We start from the raw sequence: 7656 nt of genomic DNA on the forward strand, positions 1-7656 counted from the left end.
AAGACAACGCAATCGAGATGAGAAACATCCAAGAATAAATTTGGGGAAAAGCCAGCAACAAACCCCGGAAGAAAACAAAAGACCGGAGAAACTACGGCGAATAAAGTCCCAACATAATTATACATAGACTCATACATGAAAGATAAACAACATGCCAGGTTCAGCTACTCTCATACATGCAACAAAACATCATGACTCGTACGACTACATCCATACATCATTCGGACGATTGCGAATACTCAAATATACTACTGCTCTGTTGTTGCTGCGGTGTCCTCCCCTGAAGCGGTCTCGGATCCTGAACTGACATGGTTAACGGAAACCTCTGGGTTAAAGGTAACACGACGACGCTACCTCGAGGGCTCTCCCTCAGGGGCAGGGGTATGATGAAGCATTGGGGCTACAGGAGTGGTGAGAAGTGAAACCCACTCGGCAGGAGTACTGAGAGGGTTCACGGCCGAGACGCCCCTGCTACTCGGAGGAGTAACCGGTCAGATAGGGGAACTAGAACTGGCTGGAATATAAGAGGTAAATCCCAGAGAAGATGGAGTAGTGGCAGATCTAGTAGTGACTAAAGCAGCGGCTAAAGCAGTATGGGCACGAGTCACCTCTCGAACCAGCTTGTGGATCATAAGATAGCTAGCAGTGACATAACGAGCAAGGTGGCTAGCAACACTATCAGACTCCGGATCAATGATAGGGAAACAGACACGACCATTGTCGTGCAGAGAAGGGTAGTAATAGAAACCTGGGTGGTTCTGCATTCGGACCTTGTTGTAGCGGAGCTCGACAAGGACCTCAAATGCAGCAAACTAGACAGCCTGAGAAGCGGTGGAGGCGTAACCGCTCCGAGAAGTACGAGTGTAAGAGCTGGAATCGGAACTAGTGCGCAGAGTGACCACTGCGTGATACTCATACACTAAATAAGCTAGATGCTCCCGGTACACACGATAGACTGGGTCGTCTCCGAGAGGGTACAACCGACGCCACACATTGCGAAGGAGGTGCGGTGATGTGTACGACATCAGCTGCAACTGGCACGGATACGACACCGAAGCCATCTACACTCGCAACCATTAGCAGGTTAGCATAAAGATTTATAAACCGAATGCATGCAATGCAACAACTAGCTACAATTGCTACTGGCACTCAACTTAAACTCGTATCTAAAATCCAGTTAACACGTCGCCGTCTAGCATGGCCTACAGTCAGCGCGGCTCTGATACCAAGCGTTGTGGCACCCTGGCTCAGAGCGACCAGTTTACCATGCATTGCCAGCCCAGAGACCATGTCTTCTGGCAACACACAACATCTTGGTACAGAAAACAACCGCTTTATTGATGCTAGCGGACCAGAGTTTATATTACAACAGTTGTCGAGGCCAAGCGGCATGCCCGGTGCGGCTGAACAGTATGTACATTATTTAGTGAACATAAAGGGGCCTCGATCATAACAACTACACGGTAGCGAAATAATGTTGTAGCGGAAGCTCCATATCACAGGGACACCGATGTGGACACGATCTAGACTCGAGCAGCTCTCCTCTCCAACGAGACTTTCCTGAAATCTGGCATGACATGCCAGGTCAGTACATTGAATGTACTTGCAAGCTAACAACATGCATAATCATAATGGCAAACAATATCATGATACTTAACCAATTAATAATAATGCAACACTATATGTCCAACATGCTGTGATCATGCTCGAACGTCCCTCAGGACAACTTACCAACCGTGATCATTCTTGGATCACAAACAAACCACCAACATGGTCTTAACAAGAGCAACTCATGATCTTTACGACGATCACAACCACGACCAAAATTTGGTCCCGAACATCTTGATGGCCCTTCCGCCATCATCAACAGTGCCAAGTTCATAGCTTAGTGTGCAAATTTTATTAAACGTTGACTCATGGTGGGACCTACTATGAGGTGTCCGTGACCGTGGACTCGACTATCGATAGATTATACACTATGCAGAGGTAGCACACTGTACCCACACCACGGAACCCATGGCCTCGCACTCCCATTCGGGTGGACCAACTGCATTTCGATGAAACCCTTCCATTGCCATGACACTCTCCCGGCCACTCTGACCCAATCCCCAACGGGCTAGTCCTGGGTGGCCCCGTGTCTACCAAAGACACACCAACCACCGTCGTGGCCAAAACGATCCCACTCGGGGACCCGGTACCATAATCTCAACAACATGCACACAAGGTTATGCCTGCTGACCGGGCCAGGGTAAGCACGACATAACCTTCCCTAGTTGGAGGCACCGAATCAAGGCCTTCCCACAAAGGCAAATGTGGTTGCACTGGGAAAAACTCGATTCAGCGGCACCATGACCCAGTCAACGATATATTCAAGTTAAGTTATATTCAGGTTCAACTTAAAATGAAAATGACCAGTGTCATAGCATGCCATGAAATGCAAAACTACACATGCATCACTTAATAACGAAAATGACCGATGTCATCCATATTCACACTAAGCATAAAACTCAACAACTCATATTACTTTGCTGGTCAGGATAACTCACTTTTTAACCAAAATAGTCTACAACAAGTTTAATTATTTTCTCATGCCAGAAAGTAACTCCGATTAGTTTCTCACATGCATAGCAAAGATTATACCACAAACAAATCCTAATGTCTTTACCCACCAAGTTAAGTTCAAACATTCTGTATGTCAAATAAAATGACTAAACAAGTACTTAACAGAATATTTTCCAGCAAAATTTTACCATTTTATTTATGTAAGAAAATAACTTTAAGTAATTACTAACATGCATAACAAAATTATTTTTATCATCACCACAAATAGATCTTAGCTTTACTTCACCAACTAAGCTAGTTTCAACATACTGTAAATCATGAATAATAACTAACAAACACTTAACAGAATATAAATAACACAATAGTTATTTAAATGCATGGATTAATCATTTCATTCAAGTAAGAAAATCATAAATATTGAAATGGCATCATGAAAATGTTGTTGTGGCTTGCCTTAGTGTAGATGAGGTTCACAAGCCTTCTGGTGATCCTCAAGACAAGCCTCACCCTCTGAAAATAATCTTAAACACAAAAAGAAAACATCAAGAACACTTCTGAAAATCACCAGAAATTCTAAACAGCTCAGAAAAATCTCATCTTTGGTGATCTGCTAGATTTCTTTGCAAGGAACAAAATGCAAAAAGAATCAATTCATTTGGACTTATGGTTGAAGAGTTATGGCTGTTTGAAGTGCTTTGTAAATTCAAACGAATTTGAATAAAAATAAACAGGCTGGGGGTGACGTCGAAGGCGTAAATCCCAGGGGCGCCACCACTCGTACAGCTTCGCGCGCGTACACAGTGGCTGACTAGTGGGCTCCGCTAGTCAGGTGAGGAGGAGGGGAGAAGGAAACAGTGGGAGTCGCGGCTCCGCCGGAGCTCTCGCCGACGACGAGGGCTCCTTGGCCAAAACGAGATGGAGGGATGGAAAGAGGGGGTTGAGGCACACCTGCCCGTAACCGTACTGTAGCTAGGGGCGCTTGGACAACGTCGGAATCAACCTCGCAAGCGGAGGCAGAACATGGTGGTCGCTGGAGATGAAGAAGAAGACGAGCAGAGGCAACTCCAGGGGCTCTAGAGGGGCGGGACGGCTTCACTAGAGAGGGGTGGAGGCCCTGGAAGGGTCGCCCTGGCCTGGGAGGGGCTGGAGCTACTGCGGCGACCAGAGAGCCGGCGAGCTTGAGCTCGGGGACGGCGGCCCGCGGCCTGCCCAGTCGGGCTACGGCTTCCTACTCGCTTGTGGGGTGTGTGGGAGTGCTGGATGGTGCTCGAGGAGGCTGGGGGCGGCTCAATTTATAGGCAAGCGGAGAGGGGGGTTCGGGCTCCGCCGGTGGACACCTGTCCACGGCACCCGGCGACGAGCGGCATCAGTGAGAGGGGGAGAAGGCGACGCACCTCACGCGGCAACTGTTGGCGGACGGAGACGAGCACAGGAACGAGGAGAAGGCGACGAGCACAGTGCGCACCGCACTGTTGGGTTGGCCGTACCATGCCCATGCTCGCTACGGCGAGCTCCGGCGATGGCGAGGACCAAGGAGGAGTTAATGACATCGAGACAATGATGGTGGCAAGGTTTGGTGCGCTACGGTAGTCGGGGAAGCGAGCACGCGCGAAACAGAGCGCTCGGCGGCACTCAGAGCGCGTTGACACGCATGCCAGCACCCCTGGACGAACGCGGTCACCGCATGGACTATGACATCAGGCCGAGCTAAGCCTAAACTTCAAGTATGGCGTGCTGTTCGTGGTAGATTGAGATGTTACCATGCTTTGGTTTGGATCCAGGTGCAGTAGAGAAATTTTTACATGCGAGGTAAGTTTCTGGTCAGTAACTTTGAGAGGTTACTGAGGTCAGATGGCTGGGAGTTAGAGGCTGTGCTTTGGAGGTTATCCAATAGTTACTAAGGTGAAAATGCACAAGAAAACCCAGGCACAATGGAGCAAGTAAAATGGTAGTTGCTGTAGAAACCACCATTTCTGTCCAGAACAGAAAATATTTTCTGTAGGAAAAATATTCCAAAAAGTGATGAAATATTTTTTGCTCAGGAAGGTGCCCTAGGGTTCAAAGAATATTTGTGAATTTTCTCAGATTTTTCTGGGCCATAAAATTTGGGTTTGCTTTGGAGCATATTGATGTGGCTAGGGTTTTTGAGAGAAAAATGAATATTTTTCATTTACGAAAAAATATTCCAAAGATTATTTTGGGGTGGATCAGAAGGGGAATGATGATTAGAGCGGGAAATGGGGCACTTGGGTGAAAGCCAAGGATACCCAAGTGTTTGAGTCCATATGAAAGGATTCAAAAACTCCAAATTTCAAAATGACTTCAAATGAAAACCAAGCAAATGAGAGGGGGCAAAAACCAGGCTGGCACAATTGGGTAACCCAACCTGCATGAAACGTCAATATAAACTTCATATCTCCTCTTATTCCTCAATAGTAAACGTCAATAGTAAACTACTATCTTAAAGAAAATAAGATGATGGTTCTGGAAATAGTAAGCTTGCAAGACAATAAGACCACAAACACACTATTGCATTCACAGTTATTAGTAAAGCAGCAATCAAAACTAGTGATAATGCACAAGAAACTTTTGCATATGTCTATACGATCAAACATTACAGATGTATAATTTTTATTCTCATCTCACTCCACAAGTGGCTCTATGAACATGCCAGACACAATGCTGAACATGCGAGGAAAAACTATAAAGAAGATATTTTACAGATTTATAGTGACATATTTACCCTACATATGAAATATTATCTTAGTCATTGTCAGCTCAAACATGTCTTAGTTTTTTCAGAGAAAATAGGCAGGAAATGAGACCCAAATGTGCATGTATAACCAAAACCTATAACAACCAGAAGCTACCAGAATAAATCATAGAGGCTGGCCGAACTAATTGACGCACTCAAACAATACAAGAGAGCGGCCCGGTGAACAACTAAGCAAGCATACACAACAAGTAAAACTACATCACCAAGGCAAGTCATGCACAAATTGTTGACATTAAAATGTAGGGACAGGTTAATTTAGTGTTCAGCAGCATCGTCAAGCCACATTAACTCTGTGAAACAATAAAAGTCAATGGTGATGTTGAATCACGTAAAATAAATGTCCAAATCAGGCTATGAAATATCTGTGAAAACAGACAAATGATCACCGCATGGTCATATCAAATCAACTTCAGCCTAGCTATAACTATCAGGCACACCAAGAAAAATCTGCATAGAAACTATCAACAAAGTTGCAGCAGCCGAATCCAGCATGAACACAATCATATACGACCTATCTAGAGAGGCTTAGAGCGCACGGGTGTGTTCTTGCACCTGTACAGAGTACTACTGATTGTCCCTAAAACAGAGCATCATCACACTAAAACACTTCACTAGGAGCCATGATGCATCACAGGCATGACCTACCATCCCGAGATCTCGGTTCTCACGGGAAGGAAGCAAGCAAGCAAGAAGAATAGATCCGGTGGAGGGAGGGAACAAGCACATACAAGCTAGTTAGATAAAAGGATCACATATCTATAGTACACTAAACCAATAATCCAGAGATGCATGGAAGCCACACACTAGTGCTATGATTCATGAAAGTCCCTTCATAGCTAAGTAAGTATTATATCAATTTAGTGGGCCAAGATACATACAAGCATCTGAGAAACACTTGACCCAAGATATGCAACTACTCGAATGCTTCATTCAAGATTTAACACAGTAACTCTACAGGCGGAAAGTAAATTGAAGGAAACCTCTTTGCACATCACTTATTTATGAACGGAGGGAGTGATATTCAGCTTCCGCAGTCAAAGGAGACCCGTAAACTCATTGCACACTGTTGCAAAAACACATTATGCAATAGCAATACAGCATCAGTGTGTGTGTGTGTGTGTGTGTGTGTGTGTGTGTCGCAGTTACTTACATATCCTACAGAGAGAAGCCGGCAGTCAGGTTGTTGGTCTTGTACTTGTCAAACAAACAATCTATGGATTTTGCAATCTAAATGAGATCAGTATAAACTAATTGCACACAATTGCGGAAACACCATCGTACCAACGGACGAACAAACCGACCCAGTGAGACCAAGAAGGAAAACAAGCAGATTAAATGGGAAGGGGGTGGTTACCATCCTGGCACGCTCGCCCTTCTCCAGGATGGCATCATCCTTGAGCACCCTCTCCATCTGCCCAACCATAAAGATGGAGAGAAAAAATGTCAGGAACACATTGCGTTGATCCAGCCACGGAGAAGAGAACTGACCGGGGGGCGGTCGGGCGATGTACCTCGGGGACGGATGACGGCGCGGACGCAGGGAGAGGAAGAGGGCGGGTGGATCTCGTCGGGGTCCGCGGTGCAATCTGCGAGGATCCGGCAGTGCAGCAGCATGTCGTCGGCCTTGTTCACGTCGAGGTCGATGTAGTAGCTGGATGGGAGGCGCTCGTAGTGGTCCTCGAGTGTGCGGTCGAAGAAGGGGGGCCTCCTGGTTGCTGGCGGCCCGCAGGCGGTCGAAGATCCTCCCTCCTCACATCGGCAGTGGCCCATGGCTCTCGGCGTTGCTGTCGGCCATCCGCCCGAGGCAGAGGCGGAGGCGAGGAGGCAGCGGAGGTGGCAGTGTAGGTGCAGCGCCGAGGGCGGGACGAGCGTGGCGAGTGAGGCATCAGGAACGGGGTGGGTCGGCGGGCAGAGGAAGAGCGGCATGGGGTTTGCGTCCTATGGGCGCGGGCCGCGGAGTGTGGTGGCGCGCGGTCGGAGGAGTGTGGTGGCGCGCGGGCGTGGGCGGCTGGATCTCAATCGGGGGCGGGAGGTAGGTGGCGGCTGCGAGTGGATCTGAATCGGGGGAGAGAGGGGAGAGGAGTGGAGTTAGGGTTTGGGTTGGCCTGCTGAGAGGTGAGTGAGAGACGTTGGATTCGCCCGGTGTGGACGGTTCAGATCACCTAGAGTGGGGTGGTCCATGAGAAGTGTTCTGATTGGTCCGAGAATCTGTGATTTAAAATAATTTCCAAGTACTAAAGATAGAGCTATTTTGTGAAGCAACTATCAAAAATATTTTGCAAAAGGGCATTATACAAATTTTCACTCAAGTTAGACCA

General features: G+C 47.1%; 1 pseudogene; it reads right to left on the minus strand.

Moving 5' to 3' along the window:
• Window positions 1-6104: 6104 nt before the first annotated feature.
• Window positions 6105-7133, minus strand: LOC119361237 (annotated as a pseudogene).
• Window positions 7134-7656: the final 523 nt, after the last annotated feature.

The sequence above is a fragment of the Triticum dicoccoides genome, chromosome 2B (assembly GCF_002162155.2).
Source record: "Triticum dicoccoides isolate Atlit2015 ecotype Zavitan chromosome 2B, WEW_v2.0, whole genome shotgun sequence".
Classification (NCBI taxonomy): Eukaryota; Viridiplantae; Streptophyta; class Magnoliopsida; order Poales; family Poaceae; genus Triticum; species Triticum dicoccoides.